Genomic DNA, 19,778 nt, shown 5'->3' with positions numbered 1-19,778 from the left:
ATCTGCACAGTGTATAGCAGACCACCAATCACGCAGCACAGGAGAAAAGGAACGTGCAAGGAGCCCATGAAATGATGGTAGGCAGGTTCCCAAAAAGTGGTGGGGGCCCCCTTGTGTAAATGTCATACGAGAACATATAGAGGTGAGATCAGTACTGAGCAAGGAGTGATTGGAAGGGCCCCAGGGACCTGAGTAATTTCAGTGGGCAAACCCTAACCTATTTCGAGTATCTTCACAAGGCTCATAGCTACACAGTCACCTCTCAGACATCTCTCTGTTGTTGCCTATAATATCATTTGATTTTGTTTAGCCCACATGTTAGGCATCACTGAAATTAAATGATTAGCGGTTCCTTAAGAACAAGCCATGGCCTGTAGATGAAAAAAACTCAAATGCAAAGTGCCTGTGGAAAGTTGGGTCCGGCTATGGTGAGAGGATTTGCATCTCACCTCTCCTGCTATTCCAAGCTCCAGAAGGACCTCACCCTCAGGGTGAGGCTGATTCAAACCAGGGTTATTGGAAATTGCTGAGTCACTCACCAGGCACTAGGTGGGACAGCAGAGGCTCAGCTTCAGAAGGAACTGAGTTTCATTTAGGATTTGCACCTCAGGTGTGCGCCCCTTGCTTTGTTGCCACACCTGCTACCTATGCGAGTTCCTCCTCCTGCTTTGAGAGCCTTGTGGGAAAAGCACTAGTCATCTCTTCCCGCCTCCCTGATGGATGCAAGACCTTGGGCCCCATTTCCCACCAGCTAGTCATCACTGCAACTGCTCCAATCTTTTTCTCAGCTAGACCACATGTACTCGGGAGTAAATGTTATTCAGAATTTTTCAAAATCCTAAGTTTTCCCTTTGTGCACATGGAGGACAAAATGTTTACATGACCTATATTTCCTCCTAAATGTGTTACACTTTTCTATTTAGGACTTTGCTTTCAAGGCACTAATTTTTTTTTACCTTCATTTGATTTGTTCCATCCTCTTCCCTTAGTTTATTTTTCTGACCTAGTGATCAATTGCCTGATCTGTCCTCTATAGTTTAAACATGGGTTTTGTAAAATTTGGGGAGGAGGAGATGTGGCTCATTTTTGAAAGAACACTTTCTCTTCTTTTTCTTGTTATAAATAAGGCATTTGGATTGATCAGAGAGGGAGGACTGTCTTATTTTCTTTGCTTTGCAGACCCACTGGCACACAGTAAATGCTAAGTGTTTTAATAAGTAAAAAAGATTTGCAGGAGAGGGCTTCCTGAAAATGTCTGCTATGTCATAAAACCACTGGAAATAATATAGATTCTCCTAAAAATGAAACACAAACACTGGTGGGGAACCTTAAATTCTCAAAGAGCTACCACTGCCTCCTCCCAAATTCTTAAGAAAACAATGTTTGTTTATACCTCTCCTCTCTTACAGCAAGATGGCCTTTGGAGGAAAATGTTACAACACAACAATTTTCTATATGTTCTAATGCAAATGGGATCTTTTAATAAAGTTTTTCTTAAATACTATCAATTATATAGTATAACCTATGACAGAATTATTTATACTGCACATCATTCCCAAAGAGGGAAAGCAGATATTACTTAAAATATAAAGATATCACTTAATTTTCAAAATTGAAACACGTTTTTCTCCTTCAAAACTGTAGTCTTGTTAAGGCAAATGTATATCAGGAACATTCTCTTTGCACAGGACACTTCAGGAATTCTTCTTTTGGAAATGTCCTCAGAGCTTTTTCTTTCCTTCTCCTTTTTTAATTTTCATATTCCCCTCGGTGGTCATAAAGTTTTTCTTTTGTGAGTTAATTTGAATTTTGTAAATATCCAAATTTGGAGGCAACCATGGGCAATAACATGACCAAGCTGGATACCATCTGGTTAAATCAAGGTATGACTGCAAAGTACTATATGAGTGATTAGTGGTTTTCTTCCACGATTCAACCCAGCTCTAAGACAAAAATTTTTGAGCAGTGGCAGAACTGCAGCAACAATTCTAAGGTGACAATTTTGATGGATAATACTCATCTGTATATAAATAATAAATGTATATGCATGTATATGAATAAATACATGTATATGTCAACTGAAAAAAATGCACAACCTAAAAGTTGCGAATTATGTTTTATTCAGTGGACAAAACTGAGGACGTAAGCCTGGAAAACAGCTACTCAGATCGCTCTGAGGGACTGCTCTGAAGAGGTAAGGGAGGAGAGTAGAATATATAGGAGTTTTGCAACAAAAACCAGGTAGTCAGAACATCAAAAGATTGCTATTAATTAAAGAAAACCAGACATCTCGAGTTCATGAATTCAGTGCTTTTCAATGTATGGGAAGATGCAAGAGTCTGGGCTCACTGAAATCATTCCTTTGATATGCACCTTAACTATCTAGGGCGGTATCCTGCTTTTCTTCAAACCGAGTCCCCTCAGGGTGCACAGTTGGAGGTGGCTGCAGTGGCTGATGGCTTGATGGCTGCAACATCCTTTGTTTACTGATATGGCAGGAGTAATTTTTCATCCACATACATAAGTAAATAAATTCTAGGGCCTTCCCTGGTGGCACAGTGGCTAAGACTCCGAGTTCCCAATTGCAGGATGCCTGATTCCTGGTCAGGGAACTAGATCTCACATGCATGCCGCAGCTAAGACCCAGCACAACCAAATAAATAAATAAATACATTTTTTTAAAAAATTCTATTTCATGACAATACTCATGCCTCAAAGTAGAATATACAATCTAATGTAATATAAAATTATAAAAGATAATACCCACATACTTTCAGTATGCTCTAGAATACTACAATTATTTGGCTTGGATTGAGTTTTGCGTATTGTACGTCATTTTCTATTTTGACTTAGTTATTCTCAACTAGGTTGGAAGTGAATGTTCTTTCCCCAGAGAGTTAGATGATGTCAGTGCCTAAGCCATTCATCAACGTTGCTAGGCTCATTGCTTTGTTAGCTAACTTACTGATCACTGCTATAAAGCAGCTATTCTTAGTCTTTAAAAGACAATTTCCCGTAAGACAACAATATGCTGTAACCAGTTAGACATCACGATCTCAGTACTTTCAAAACCCAAGTATTTGCCAAGTACCTGGTCCTTTGAGTTACTCAAACTAAGTAGAATATGGCGTCTTTTACCTTAGAGCTTATATTACTATTTTGGAAAACAAGTCAGCAAAAATTTTAGTAAAAATTAATATAGAAGATCATGAGGTAATCTAAACAACTAGTTGAGGTAGTACTTTTTAAAACTTGCTTATGCTGTCTAAAAATAATCTTTTCATTGTTAAATAAATAACACACTATGGAGAAAAAGCCAAGCCCACAAAATCCAATTTAAAAGTTTTTGTGTGTAAATTAGACACAGTGCTAACATAGCTTCATTTTTGACTTTCTGTACAGAGAGAGGAGAATCCTGCACAGGGCAAAGGCTCTGCAGATCTATAATCCAACAAGCTCTAAGGCCAGAGAGATTCAAATAGAGAAAACAAAAATTCCTAATCTGTTGCCTGGAAGCCCTTTCTCCATTAGACAATGAGAGTTCCTTTTCAAAAATAGTCTCCATAAAATCCTGGCGAGCAGACACAGTGTGTTCTCTGATTATATTCCCCCTGGACCTAGTCCAGTGCTTTCACCCAATGGTAGTTATCTACGGGGCAACCTTAAGGTCACTGACAGTTTTTTCTGGCTTGCAGGATGAGACCATCACAGAAGAAGGGGTTGTTCCTTACCTTCTATTTATTTACTAAAGTGTAGGCTGAGTATATTACAGTGACAAACAACTACTTAAAAAAAAATAACACTGAACTGAGTATTTGCCTCACTTAATACCAATAGGCTTATATATTAATTGAATTCACTCTTTGCACTTTTACTTAACTGTATGATTGTTTTGGCATCATGCAAGCAATACTCTGAGTTTTCTATTGACCATCCCTATAATTTTGTTTTTTTTAGAGTAATATAGCGAAATATTCTGGAAAGTGCTTGTAAAACATGGAGAATGTCTGTGCCCGTCAACCTTATGTGATCTCAGTGCTTATAGGCAACAGTAAAAGTTCAGCACCAACTGAATGCAGAACTAATTTTGCAATCTTTTAAACTCATTTTTAAATAATTTATGTCATATAGGAAGATCTTTTAAAATATACCATCACAGGGGCTTCCCCAGCGGTCCAGTGGTTAAGACTCCGTGCTTCCACTTCAGGGGGTGCAGGTTCAACCCCTGGTCGGGGAACTAAGATCCCACATGCCGCGCAACACGGCTGAAAAAAAAAAAAAAAGAAAGAAAAAAAAAGAAAATATACCATCACAGAAAGTGTGACTCATTTAAGAATTTAAATTATTCATTGTGTATTATTCATAGTGTCATTCTTAGTGCAAGCACTCCTCAATGAATAAACCTGCAGTGTCCCAAAATAGTAAAAGAGTAAAGTAGTACTCAAAAATCACAACACAGTAACCTTATTTTCATCCTGTTGGGCTTGCACACGTGAAAAAAAGCAAAATTTTAAAAATAATAATAATAAGCATGGGGGAAAAAAACTAACAACAAAAAAAAGCACAGGAATACATGAGTAACAGCATTCTTAACCATCAAAGATTCTAGTACATTTTTAAGTAGAGTGATATTTTTAATTGGCTAATGTAGATTTATTTTACTAAATAACATTCCCCTTATTTAAGGAAACATACTTGCTTCCTTTTCCAAGCCTACATTAAAGACTAATATCTTTTTAATTTTCTTCAAAATAGGCCACAGGAATGGCTAATAACCATTTTGGGGTGCCTACTATATACCAGGCATTGGCACAGGTGCTGATATATAGCAGTAAAAAAACAGACCAAAAAACCCCCTATCCTCATAGGTTTATATTACCTCTGCCTTTCTTACCCCATGTATTTAATGGTAATACATTCAAGTAACCTCAGAATAGTGGCAAAATTAATTGGATTCTGTATAATCTATTATCTCTTCTTCATTTGCCCCATCAAGGCTATTTAAGGGACAATTTTGTAAACAAAGAACTGCAATGACTCTGGTATTATGTGCAATTGTTTGAAAGACAGAGACTACTGGAAAGAATATGAAATAATGTGCCCCCAAAAGGAGGGTATTGTTACATTTTAGAATTTCCTTTTCTCTCTGGGTTCTCCGTGGGGCTACTGAGACATTTTAACACCTACACAAACAAGCGATGAATATGGAGTTAAAATATGGATGAACGTCCTTACATACTCAAAGAAACCAGGCTTGCCCGTCCATACCCAACTGCGATTTGTCCACTGGAAATGATCCCATTTACTTCCTCTACATTTAATAGTCAGCATTCTACTACAAAAAAGAACTTTTACCTCCATGTATTTATTCATTCATTTACTTTATATCAGTGAGGACTCTGGCTTCCTACTTTATTCAATGTGATAGAATTCATGAGTATCATTATTTTAATGCTCAAATCGTCCCAGATTTGGCCAGTGAGAGCCCCTTCAAACGGTTTTATATGTCCTTTTCACATCCCCATCATTCTTTGAATATGTCCTTACTTTTTCTTTTTTTTTATTTTATTTATTTATTTTATTTATTGGCTGTGTTGGTTCTTCACTGCTGCGCACAGGCTTTCCCTAGTTGCGGTGAGTGGGGGCTATTCTTTGTTGTGGTGCACAGGCTTCTCATGGTAGTGGCTTCTCTTGTTGCAGAGCATGGGCTCTAGGCGCACGGGCTTCAGTGGCTGTGGCTCATGGGCTCTAGAGTGCAGGCTGAGTAGTTGTGGCTCACAGGCTTAGTTGCTCTGCGGCATGTGGGGTCTTCCCTGACCAGGGATCGAACCTGTGTCCCCTGCATTGGCAGGAGGATTCTTAACCACTGTGCCACTAGGGAAGTCCCCTTACTTTCTGATATAAGACATTCTAATCTTATCTTATACTACCCCTGCCCCAGTCCTGAAATCCACCATTTCTCCAAAGAGCCCTAGTTCCTTTAGGTGGAGAGTGGTATTTAGAAACCAAGATTTAGGTATTAGGTGTGTTCTTTACTACTGAGATCTCTCAGGCACTCTCAAGTGGACAGAGCAACAAAATGCATGCACACACATATCTATATACACACATTTTTAGATTTGCATTTATTTCTGTATCTACCTACATATATTGAAAGTCATGAGTTCACATCAATATTTGCAATTCCAATTCAATGCCACAAGGTTTATTCTGTATTCTCCCTTTTCATATTAGTAACATCTATCTCCAAAAATAAGAAATTTTATTCTCATTATCCTCAATCCATCCACTTATGTGCTCATTCCCTCTTATGTAGCCCATGTCCTGACCCTGCTGGGCCTCCACCCCCACTTATCTGCTTGGTTGATCCTTATAATCTCATATCTAATTGGACTTAATCTGTGGGAATCCTAAAGGCCTACAGTGAGGTTGCTTTCCCATAAAGAGGATTTGGGTTTGCTTCTACCAGGAGCCTAAGGCACAACCAGTATGACATCATGTAAACTCCCCTACAGAGAATCCTGGCTAATTCAGAAGTTTTGAGTTAGCAATCTCATATTACAGCAAGCCTCAGTCTGTCTCCTTATCCCACCATTTACTGCTCTCCTTTCCAATTTCAGGTCTCTGAGTGTTTGGGGGGAAGAATTGTTTTGAAGGGTAAGGTACTTTTCATTGTTTTGTTTTGTTATTTTTTATTTTATTATTATGTTTTTTGTTTGGACATTATTTGTTTCTTATTTTTTGTTTTTGCCCTTAAGACTTCCACTGGCTTCTTGCAATCCCAGGAATGCTTTGAAAGTTAGCTTTCTAATTTATCCAGTTTCAGTGGTACTAAGTAGTGGAGCCCTTCAGAGTTCCTAACCAGTCATAATTTGTCTTTATGTGTCTATATGCTTATCTGGATTGATCTTTCCCTATGTCACAAAACTATTAATGCCCCTGAAACACCATGGGAATCTCTGCTACAGCCTGATTACTTTATCAAGGCAGGAAAAAAAGTGAGACGAGAGAAATTATTGGGTAACACTTCTATTTTGTTCTTATCAGAAAATGGAGACTCTTTATAGCAAGCGTGTGATAAGAATAAGTGTTTTTAAAACCTTAACGATAAAAAGGTCATCAACGTTACTTTGATTCATTCCCCGAATCTGACACAAGGGGAAAATGTAGTCCAATTAGAGAGGAAGGATTTCTACCAAAATAAATGGCATTTTGGTGAGTTTGCTTAGACTTACTTGTAACTCAGATCTCTGGTCTACTATTCTTAATTTATTTCTGTCCTATCTTTTTTTTTATCCAAACTATGATTATTTTTATAAGTATATTTTAATGTGATTCCCACTTATTAAAAGAATACATGATCATTTTAGAAAAAAATTAAATGCATAAAAAAGTATTTAAAAGTAAACCTTATTTTTATTTGGTTTAAATAATCCTACTACCTGGAGATAACTACTGTTAACATTTTGGGTTTTTTAATGCTTATATCCTTTATTTTCATAGCTGAGATCATACCATATAGTTTTGCATCTTTTTTTCACATAATACCATTAAAATTTCCTCACCTCATTAAAATCTCTTCATAAGCATTATTTTTGATGCTACATAATATTTCATCATATGGATGTACTTAAGTATAGTGAACTATTCACCTTCACTAAATATTTAGATTGTTCCCTCTTTTCCTATTATACATAATGTTCTAAAGAACATTATCTTTATTCAATACTAGTTCACACCAATAATTATTCCCTAAAAACAGATTCCTAGAAGTAGATGTTCTAGGTCAAAGGATGTGAATGTAATTAAGATTCCTGATGTATACTGCCAAATTACTTTCCAAAAAGACAGTAACAATTTGTGCTACAAATTATGGGTTTAAGAGAGCTAGTCTTATCATGTCCTTACCATGGTTATTCCATATGGGTTTGACCATTCTCAAGTATTCCTTTTCATTATTCTCCTAAAGTTCCAAGTTAAAGGGCTCTTGTATTATGGAGTGGAGCCTGGGGATACCATGGATAGCCCTCCAACTAGACATACCTGTGTAAGAATGACCATAGGAGCACCTAAAAAGCCCTGTTGATACAGAATGGCCTTCTTCCCTTCTTTGCAGCACATGGCCTTGTGCGGAAACCACAGCCTCTGGACTTAGACATACCTGTCCCATTCCTACCACCTATTACCTGTGTAATCTTTATATATATATATATATATTATTATTTTTCTTCTTTTTTGGTTGTGTTGGGTCTTTGTTGCTGCACACGGGCTTCCTCTAGTTGCTGCTAGCGGGGGCTACTCTTTGTTGTGGTGCATGGGCTTCTCACTGCGGTGGCTTCTCTTGTTGCAGAGCACGGGCTCTAGGCACGTGGGCTTCCGTAGTTGTGGCAGGAGGGCTTCAGTAGTTGTGGTTCGTGGGCTCTAGAGCGCAGGCTCAGTAGTTCTGGCGCAGGGGCTTATTTGCTCTGCAGCACATGGGGTCTTCCCAGACCAACAGGCATTGGCAGGTGGATTCTCAACCACTATGCCGCCAGGGAAGTCCCCTACCTGTGTAATCTTGAGTAAGAGAGGTAAAACCTCGATGAGACATTTTCCTTATCTGTAGAATGGACTACCAATGCCTATCTGATTACAAGGATTAAACGTAGAATTGCCTGATATTTCCTTATCCTCTAATTATGCCTCCTTATCAAGTTTGAGTATCTACCCTTAAGACAATTTCATGAGCTAGATAAAACATGACATGCTTCTTACACAGGTCACAGTTAGTACCCACACATCAGTTGGCATATACACCGTTCTACCATATACATGACAGGTGAGTTCATATGCTGGATGCTTACATTTTGTAATGTGGCAACATGAAAGCATGGTACTTTCAAAGTACTGGCCTAGGGGAGAGGGCATCCAGGATATAGACACCAAAATGGAAAGGTTTCATAAGATATTTTATCATGTTTCAATTGCTCAGATCAGGCTGCTTTATCTAGAAACACAGAAGGACCTGGCAAGGAGTTAACCACTTATTGCAATCTCACCCCTAGTTGAACATCTACTTTTTTGATGCTTTTAAAAGCTTCACCCAGTCATACTCTATTGGAATTTCTGTGAGATGGGACCCAGGTATCTGTATTTTTTAAAGCTCTCTAGCTGATTCTGATTCACTGCCAAGTTTGAGGTTTAATGAATAACGTGGCTCATAGATTCTGGAATGAAAGCACTGGAAATGGTCATCTAAACCTTTAATTAAACACCCTTGATTTATAGATTAGGAAATAAGGCCTACAGAGGTTCAATTACTTGCTAAATATCACATAGTTTGGTAATAACAGGACAAAAACCTAGAATTCTAGCACATTGCCAGAATGTCTTAAAGAAGCTTATTAGATAGAAGACAAACATCTCATAAAACGCAAAAATCAATTTTTTGAAAGCAATTACTGCCATTTGGCAAAGGGTCATTACTGCTCTCATTTTAAAATTATCATATTTCATATTGTACGTATGTGCAGGATGAAGAAATTGGATCTCAGTTCTCACCTGGATGAAGAGCCAAAAAATGCTTGCTTTGCCATTTGCTCTCCCCCAGGAAGTGAGCAACTGTTGCTGCAATGCAGAATCTTTGTTAGTTCTCCTCAGTACATTAAGTTCTCTTAACTCTTGGTTTTCAAAACTGTTTAAAAGTACGATGGTTGAGGTATAGATGTTGTCAGAAAGGCTCCCCATGGGCTGCCATTTCCAAAACTCTTTTTAATTTCTAAAATGTAATTGTTATTATTGCCATGAACATTGTGAAGACCCTCTCTCTCAACATATACTTTAGATACTTCTTTAGATACTGCGGAAGGGGTGAATGTTGAATGTTGCTTAGGTCAGCAAGAGTGGAGGTATGATGATCTTAAAGACCTTGGGTGGTAAAAGGCCTTAAACAAATCAGTTTTTTACAGTTTAATTTTGACTCTGGACAGCCTGCTAATGAACTTTTAATCACGTCATTTATGAAGTCTAAACTACAGCTTTGTTTTAACTTGAAACAGTTTCCAGAAAAAAATATCTAACCATACAAAAATGCCTTGCTAATTTTTATTCATCTGGGGCCATGTTGGGAAGAGCTGGGTCCTAAAATATCACTTAAAGGCCCTGAGTTCACAGCTGACACGTTTTAAACATTTATAGTGATTCTAGAGACCCTTGGTATCTAGTGCTACAGTTCCTTCTCTCCGTGTTTTTCTTGGATTGGATTTACAGCCAACTGGTTGTAATTGACCCTCTACTGGGACAAGTTAGGATATGAGCATATGACTCTCCTTTAAAAAAAAAAAAAAAGAGCAAGAGAGAGTGACCAAGAAAAAAAAAATCATCATTGATATTTATCTTAAACTTCCTTCATTTCCAGCTTCTCTGGCAGCAAGTCAAGCTGCTGTCATAAAATAGAACTCTCACTGAAAGGGGTTCTTAGGGAAAGGACACAGTGCTGAACACAGAACCACACGGGAGAAAGTATAATAGAAAAGACAAGCAGTCTCTGTCCATTGGGGCACACACAGCACCTGAGTCTTGCCATAGAAGTGGGATCTACCTGAGATGCTAGGCCGGCACGTCCCCACAGGAAAATTGTTCATAAACAGTCTAAGGACAAATGGGGACACTGAAAATATCTCAGTGGAACTGTCCCCACCTCCCTCCATGGAACTGTCCCCAGATCCCTCCATGGAACTAATTCCAGCTCTCTCCATGGAACTGATCTGTGGATCCTCTTCCACTTACTCATTTAGTAGGCCGCCTTCCCAAAGAAAGAAAAACTAATGAAGGTTTTACACACTAAATGAGAGTTTTATACACTGAAAGTCTTTTCTGTTTAACCTATCATGGTTGGTTTTGAGGAAAGAGAAATAAAGAAATAGAAATAATTCTGTATGTGGTGCATGATATGCATACAAATTCCTCCCCCAAAGAAATCTTCCCTACCACGGCCACTCTACACACTGCAAAGTGCTGATTTGTAAGAATCTAACTTTAAGAATCTAAAATCAGCCATGTCCCAAGCTTTTTAATTTTACGGTCAGTGGGATTGGAGTTCCTACCCGCATGTGCTGGGAAACAAATCAGTGCAAATCACAACAGCATACAGTTTTCCCTTCAGATGGACTCCTTTAAAATGTTAACTCCATCTGAAGCCTGTTTTATGTAAAAGTCCTAATAATGTAAATAGTCAAATGGAGCATTTTTAGTCATCAGCACTGAAAGAACATCACACGCCCGCCAGCTTTACCTGGGTATGAGCAAGGAGGGCTGCTTTCTGTACAGAGCAGCTGATCACAATGGGAGATGGGCCATCTGTCAGACGGCTGCATAACACTGAGCAGAAGGGGGAGGACTGTTCCTGGGGACCACCTGATGCAAGGTTTCACCTCTTCTCGGTTTTGGTTCCTCAGCTTCACACCAGCTTTACACTCTGCCACACGTGAGAGGTGGCCCTGATACAAGGCATTAAAAACCTATGAACTTGGCTGCTGGTTTAGAGGAGGGTACGAAGCAACCCCTTGGCACCACTGACTTCAAAAAGCATTTAAGCACTTTGCTCTATTATGACCATTTTCACCCTCTAGTAATATGAAGAAGAGCCAAGCATTTTTGAGTGCTTAATTGTGCTAGGGCCTTACCAGCATTACTTCATTAATTCCTCACGATACCCGAGGAGGGAGGTAATACTATTATTCCCATTTTACAGAGGAAGAAACTAAGGTTTGAAAAAGTGTAGTAACATGCCTAAGATCACACAACCAGCAGGCCCAAATTTAAAACTGGGCCTACCTCATTCCAAAGTACATGCTCTTCACCACCACACAATACAAGGAAGTTCACGATCTCTTCAAGCTGCTGCCTCCTAACCTGGGCTCTTCCCTCTTACAGCAGAAACACTCAGGGAAGAGGATGCCCACTCGGGGGAGACAGAATCAACTGCTTTGGGGGTTGTTTCAAGTAACATCAATGCCTAGGACTCAGCATACCTTAAGTGGGACCTATGCTTGACCTGAGAAGATCCTTACCAGATGTGGGCAACATATCATATTTTTAAGGAGGTGGCATAGTAGTTGGGTGTTCTACCAGTGGCTTCTCCATTTCTCATTTAGCAAGAGCTCAAGTGATTCTCTTTTTCACATAGAGCAATATGAAAACAATATTGACGATTTATTAAGTGTCTATATGTGTGAGGCCTCAGGCTGGGGGCCACCAAGTGGCATCAGTAATTACATAAACCCCATAAACTTAACCACCTGTGGGTGGAACCATTTTCCCTCCCCATGGATAAAACCCTATGCTGATGGGCTGGAGAGGTCATATCACTACCTCAACTCCCAGGATATTAAGAATAGCTCTGTTCCTTGGTCACTTACTCTGAGAATGGAGCCTTTTTACATCTGGTTCAAGCCCTGAGTCAGCAACTGGCTGCATAAACTCAAGGTATGCTAAGGAGAAACCATTAACCATGCAAACTAGCCCCAAATGGATTTTCTGATTATTTGCTAGCGTGCAGGTGGCTTGGAGAAGAAGACTGCAATTCTAGAATGTTAGTTTTTGTAGTATGAGAAAATCATAACTTTTTTTTCCCAGGAACTTGTTTTGCCACAGATTTAAGGCAGTAATTTGTTACAGGCAAGACATTTCTAGGGGCTGCGTTATCGAAGCTAGAATCATCAAGAAATTCTATCAGAAGACACAATGTTTAAGTATAGGTCTAATTACCGCAATCATTTCTTTTTTGTTTCCTTTGCAGAGATCCACTTAATCCCATCTCTTAGTGTGGGCACAGGCTGACAGTTGCATGACAAGGAATGTTTCCCTTTGTAAAAAACCCACTTCCTTTCTATGTAGTTTTAGCCTAATTGAAATGTTTCCTATTAAGCTCAATCAAGGCAGCAATTATCTAATTACTCACTTATGCTTTTCCAGCCAAAACTTTGCCTATGCTGGTATATCAGAATGAGGGAGAACATACTTATTATTGCTTTTACATTTTCCTGTTTGGCTTTAGACAACAATCAGAAACATTACATCTAGCTCACCAGAATATATCTAATTAATACTGCTATTTTCTATAAAATTGTATCACTGCAAGCTACAGCCCAGTGCCAAATGTGGCCCTCACTACAAAATGCACTTTAAAAGACTTGTGGTTACGTTACATGAATGGTGTCATTGGAGAAGGTAGTAAGGAAAGAGCCTAGTGAAAACAAATCACAAACATATATTCAGTCATTTCAAAGCCACGAGTTTTATGGCTTTACAAAATAAAAAGTGAATCACAGATTTAATTGAGAAAATAATTTTTATAGGATCACTTTAAAGAAACATGTATCCTGCATGTCTGGATTTTCTCTTGATACAAATCCCTTAGGTCTCAAGATGATCACAACCAGTCAACAACACAGGTGGTCCACACTTTTTAGGTATAAATTAGAGACATATATCATTAAAACCAGAATTAATTTTAGAGTTAGTGACCCTATGAGGTCACTCCTGATTAACTCCATTTTGATTGAGGTTGCACCAAAGCACAACGGACAAATTGGGTATGAGAGATTGGTATTTTCATTTCCAGACAATAAATTTTATCGTTTTCATCATAAATATTAACTAATGTGGGATTAATACAGCTCTCTGCATGGAAAAAAATCCCTAGAAAACTTGTGTAGCTTCGGGCAAATTTGTAAGGAAGGAAAGGAACACTTCATCATTCCCCCAAATGTTGGCCACTTGACAGTCTTTCACCTAAGTTTACCATAAACCCAGAAAATGACTATGCTCTATGAGAATTACAACAACAAAAGAAGTCTACCAGGAAAGCATTCCATTTACCGGAAGGAAAGCATTCCATTTTACATTGCATTGGTAAAAAGAAGAGCTTCTTTTCACTTACCCTTAATGATGAATGAGTCATACACAATATTAGTTACCTCAGAGATAACAAGCTCTGTACAAAGAAGACATTTAACTTTCTAACAACTGATTTCTCTCAGGTATAACCTGAGTGACAACTGATTAATAAATAAAACCTCAGTGGTCAGACGGGGGTGGGGTGGGGGGAGAGATGTTGTTGTCCAGACCATGTTATGTTACCTGCTTCTCAGGTTGGAAAGAAGTTTAGAAAAAGAAAATAACTTAAAGGTGGTCCCAAAGATTCTACATCCTGTTCTGTTTATTTCCTTTAGGAGAGGAAGAATGCACAAAAGGAACAGAAAAGGGGAGGAATCAATTCTTTTGGAGAATAGGGAAAATAATCAGATGTTTCCCTTCACTAATCCTTATTTAGAAACTTGGGAGTTTGTGAAGTATTCAATAAAATGGCTGGAAAATGGATTTTGTTCCTTCATGTGAATGTTCATTGAAGAGGACAAGATAAGTTTCCACATTCTGTCTGCAGCTGCCTCATCCCCACTGTTCTCTGTCCAAGCAGCTTTACACATTCTAAACGGGTGTAAATCCATTTTACAACAGGCAGAATGTGAGCCTGGGGTGTAAGCTGAACCTAGCATCATCTGAGAACAAACACAGAGACCAGCACTATCGCCCATCTGTCTAGATCTGCCCGCAGCTGACCCTGAGCAGCACCAGGTCAGTGAAGGCAGGTACGTTGAACCCACCAGCACCTCCTCCATACACAGGCCCGTGAACCTCCTGCTTAGTGCACAGCTATAAACAAAAGGAAACAAGCCATTAAACCAAGTGGTCCCTGTGTTCAACATTATTTAGCTCTTGAAATTTTCAAGTTGAGTCACCATTGCCTTTATTTCCCCTCTTACTTTGTACCAGTTCTCATATTTCTATCCTTCCTCCACTGCAATAATTCAATAGAACTAATTATGTCTTTAAAAATAGTTAAATAAGCAAATGACTGAAGTTCTCTTTCCATTTTCCCTGATGCTGGGTCAAATGGCTACTCAAGTTTGTCTGAAATGATACCCTCAAAGGTCTGTCCTGAGTTTTCTATTGGGATTTTTTTTTTTTTTAATGTCTCAATATATTTCCCAAAGTGTGTTGAACTGGTACTGTTTTATCCAACATAAAGTAATACTGGCTAGCAAATCTTAAGATCATAGAAATTTAACACTAAATTTACTAAAAAGCAAATATCCCACAGTTTCTTAACTGTAATTGTGGATTATAAATATGTTTATTCTAAGTTTTCCATTTGTCAATTATTTTTCTATCTTATGCAGTTTTAATATCTAATTGGTGTTAGTTATTTTGCTCCTAAGGCCGATAATGTTAAGCTTTTCAGGTTTTTATAATAGTAAAAGATTTGGCAGGGAGAATATAAACAAAATCAATTATTTACCGTCTATTTTTCTAAAAATGCAAATTAATCTTTGGTGCCTTTAAGTCTTTGACTATAGGTCATGGGTTGCGGCTGATACATGAAACTATAATGCTTTTCATCAGTTTATTAGGATCTTACAAATCAAAGTTATTCAATACAAAGAGCATCTACTACATAAAAGTCTAATATTAAAAGCTTTTCACTTGTCATTGCCCAAGTTAAAATTAAGTCACACAGTTTAAGACATAAAACATCATAACCCTGGCTATGTACTGGAATCACCTGGGAGCTTTTTTAAAACACTGATAGGTCCCAGCCCCAGCAATTCTGATTTAATTGGTATTGGTGTGCCTGGGTATCAGGACTTGAAAACACTCCCCAGGTGATTCTAACATAAGTCCAAGGTTGAGAACCACTGCTTTAGAATGGAAGTGTACAAACACACATGTACAGTTAATGAATTTGTAATTTTTCCTTTAAATGTCCTACCATTAGTTTCAGGTGAAAGAGAGTGGCCTGGTCATTCATTCACTCGTTTGACATCAATATCATTTACCGTGAACTGTAAATGTACAGACCAAAAAAGGCCACCTCTTTCATTACCTACCCGCTCACAAAAACAAAACATCCTCTTGCAAAAAAAAAAAAAAAAAGAGAGAGAGAGAGGAGAAATTTATGAAGAAAAGCTAGTTTGGAAGGAAAAATAGTACAGTAGGCAAAATAATGGCCCCCAAAGATGTCCCATCCTAACCTCTGAAGCCTAAAGTATTTCTTTACATGACAAAAGGAATTAAATCAAGGACCTTAAGATGGAGACAGTATCCTGGATTACCCAGGTGGGCCCAATCTAATCACAAGGATCCTTAAAATCAGAGAGAACATTTCCCGGCTGTGGTCAGAGGAAGTCCTGACTGCCGAAGAAAGGTACAGAGAGATGCAATGCTGCTGTTTTGAAGTTGGGAGAATGAGGCTACAAGCCAAGGAAGGCAGGAGGCTTCCAAGAGCTGGAAAAAGACAAGGAAACACATTCTTCCCTAGAGCTCCCAGAAAGGGATACAGCCCTGCTGACACCTTGAGCTTGACCTAGACCCATGCTGGACTTCTGAGCTACAGAACTGTAAGGTAAACACTCGCGTTGTGTTAAGCCACCAAGTTTGTGGCAGTTTGTTACGACAGCAAGAGGTGACTAGTACAGACGCCGTTGTTGATTGAATCTGCAGTCATCAGGCAGAGGAAGGGGGAGGGGAGTGTTCTGTGGAGTCAGAGATACGCCTCACAGACCTGCAGCTCCCAGAAGCGTGAATGACCTTGGGCCCCAGCTGCTGCTCTGCACTCCAGCTTGGCGTTTGAGCAGAGACCGTGCCCCCCACAGCTTCTCCCAACTCACCACCAAGCCGGCAGCCATGCTGAGGCAGGTGGGTTCCTGGGAGACACGAGCTCCTCTGACTGCCCATTTTGAGGCTTCATTTCATGACAGCCTTGCAGAACATTCCTTAGACTGCGCTTCCAAGCCCCTTCCTTTCCTCCCTCCTCCACCCAGGGTCAGATCTGCAGAGAGGTCAGACAGAGCTCTTCTACCTCTCCTGGCTCCTTTCCCATTTCCTTTCACAGGAGTTTCCTTCAGGACCAACCATATAATTTGAGTACAAAATTAAAATCTGGAGCCCTCTGTTCAAAAATCATTAAGAATTTTAAGTCCGGGAGGGCTGAGCATTAAACCAATTGCTCTAATCGCAGGGCCTTGTGCAACAGCACAGGTAGCTCACCCCGAGGCTGGCCCTGGTATTTTCCAGTAAAATCCTTGCATACATAATCCCAGTTTGGTGTCTCCTCAGAGGACACTGACTAAGAGAACACTCTAGTGCAATTCCCCTAAAATTAGTTCCTGTGGGCATCAAACCTGACTGTGATCAAGTGAGTGAAAGTCACAGTTCCACCCTGCCCTTCCAAGCCTCTGATACGGTTTTTAAATTAATTTTATTGGTTCTAGCTAGTTTCATTGTTCAATGTTGAGGTTTCCCTTTTCTCCAATAAATAACATATAATGTGTAAGAAACAGTGTGGGGTTTTGAGCCAAGCTCACTGGGGAAAAAATATGTAGTGAGAACTATAGTTGTGATTGCAATATTTTACTTGAAATAAATACCAAGGCAAAATTCAGGCAGTAAAACTCAGAAACACATTCCTTCATTTCAAATTTAGAGAAAAGGAGCTGGGAACAACTAAAGGGCTACTTATGGGAAAGGAATAAAATTCCCTCCTTCTGCTCCCATTTGCAATTCCAAGTGCAGTTTTGTTTTTTTTTTTTTTTGAGAAGGTGTTTTCCAAACATTCAGCAATTTTAAGTATCAGGGCAAAGCTCTGTGGCCTTTAGCAACTTCTCTAGGCCTCAGTGTGCTAAGCAAATTGAACTCAGATTCTTTTCAGCAATAATATTCTTTGAATTTGTGAAAAACATCTGCTTTAGTTAAGTCTGTCAGTTTTTGTGACATTATAACATATTCTTCCTCAGTATGTATTCTACCTGGAAGTATATGTCTTTTCAGGGTTTTTTCAAAGAAATTGATTTGCTTAGTACTCTTGTCATTAGGATTTAAGGCATTATAGGTGAGATAAAGAAACCGAAATGAAAAAATGCAGTTGATGAAATGTGTAAACGATTTGCCCAAATGCCCAGTGTTGGTTATGGACAGGCTCTGAACTGGAACCTGAGTTGACTATTCATCATATTTCCGTCTGTGTGATGCTTCCTCCTCCTTATTTGTCATAATAAAGAGCCAAGCTGTTAGATTTTACATTTTTGCAATATGAATAGATGAACATTTTTCTGTTTAATATATTCCCTTAGATAGTGCACAGCTCTGACCAAGACACTGGATTACCAAGGCAGGCTACTAATTTGGTTTCTTCAAGCTGATGTTATTTATTCACCTAACACTGTTGTGAACTAAGTGTGTGTGGGGGGTGTGTGCAGGGAGGGGGTAGGGGCAGGGAGGAGGATCACCACATCCCCATTTGTACACCACAGCCTTCAGAAAACAGGACCCACTGAACTTGGAAGCCATACAGCAACCATCTGTTGCTATTGTTGTATACCTTTCATGGTCCCCCTCGAGGCAACTCATTCATAGAGGTGACCACCTCACTACATAGAGTAATGTGTTGGTGCCCTGAATAACTATCTTACTGCCCCTGCTCTTAATCCAGCGTTGACATTTTAAATAATTTTTCTTTCAAGTTCAGTTCATTTTTATAATTTGAGACAACAAATAGGGATGAAATGATGGCTCCTACATCATAAGCCCACTGTGAAATTTGAAAACCTCTATTTCAGGTTTTTCTCTTTATCCATGTAATTTGTATCTGAGAGTTTAGATACGGAAAGAACTCATACATCTCTTTGAGCAAAAAAATCTCAGGCCAAAGGCAAACTAGAGCCATATACAGTATTAAAAGACTTGTATTTATTGAGCTGAAGCCTACAGAAAGAATATGTCTTTAATATCAGATTTTAAGACTACTTGGCATTGCCTGGAACAGGAATACTAACAGGAGCACAGGACACTCAATTTCATGTAGGGTCCATGCCACCCACTACAAACTATGCCAAATCTCTTTCCTCCTCATCAAGAATTAAGATGCTTTATTTGCTTATGATCCTGTCCCAAACTTGCCAAATATATCAGAAAATTGTACAGAGATGCTAAACACTTGGAAAAATCTTTAAGAAACCAATATATGATATAGGGTCAACATGTTGTTCAGATCTTGGAACAGTCAACCACAGCATTTTGAGCATTATGGTAGGTAGGCCACCTACAAAGTCAGCTAAAACTGGCAAAGCCTGGTTTCCAACCTATGCCTCCAAAGTTCTTAACTATTCTACTGTACCGCCTCATCAACTACTCTTTGTTTCTGTCATTGCCATAGCTGGCTTCTACTCTCCCTGCCCTCATAGTCTATCACATCCCTTGTGTCATCTCTTGGTTAATGTCTCCATTAACATCAGAAATCTTTGTACCCAGCATTCTTGTTCAGCTAACTTCCACCTCTTAGTCCACCAAATCATCATCATCTTAGTTCTCTGTGCTTCACCTGATCATAATATCAAAGCCACACTAGCCAGCCTCGAGCAGGTCCTCACAGATTCTCAGCATCAGATATTAATAACTTCCTACTGTATATGGTAATAGTATAATACAGTGGCTAAAAGAAGGACCACTGGAGCTAGGTAGCCAGGTTTCAAAGCCTGGATTCTCTACTTTCTGGCTTGGGCAAGTTACTTAACCTTTTTGTGACTCCATTTCCTCATCTGCCAAATGGGGATAATAATACATCATTGTGAGCAGCGAATAGAAGTTGTTGATTAATCACATTGGCTGTGTACATCCTGTTCGTTCTCCTTTATACTGTTTGAATGTTTGCTCTCCTCTCCTTAAGTTCCCATAGGCCTGTA

At 39.0% G+C, this 19,778-nt stretch overlaps 1 protein-coding gene across 5 annotated transcripts in view; it reads right to left on the bottom strand.

Annotated features, from left to right (window-relative positions):
* SLC25A21 (solute carrier family 25 member 21) overlaps window positions 1-19,778 on the bottom strand; it is a 478,694-nt gene that overhangs the window by 295,032 nt on the left and 163,884 nt on the right. Inside the window, exon 2 of one of the 5 annotated variants that reach the window (XM_057720564.1) lies at window positions 4,152-4,265. The exons of the other annotated variants lie outside the window; for them this stretch is intronic. The gene's annotated coding sequence lies outside the window, so the exon portion shown is untranslated. The remainder of the gene's footprint in view (window positions 1-4,151; window positions 4,266-19,778) is intronic. 5 annotated transcript variants of the gene reach the window in all.

Source organism: Hippopotamus amphibius, chromosome 2 (genome assembly GCF_030028045.1).
Source record: "Hippopotamus amphibius kiboko isolate mHipAmp2 chromosome 2, mHipAmp2.hap2, whole genome shotgun sequence".
Lineage (NCBI taxonomy): Eukaryota > Metazoa > Chordata > Mammalia > Artiodactyla > Hippopotamidae > Hippopotamus > Hippopotamus amphibius.
The sequence above is the reverse complement of the archived record's forward strand: the minus strand, read 5'-3'. Positions and strand labels throughout refer to the sequence as shown.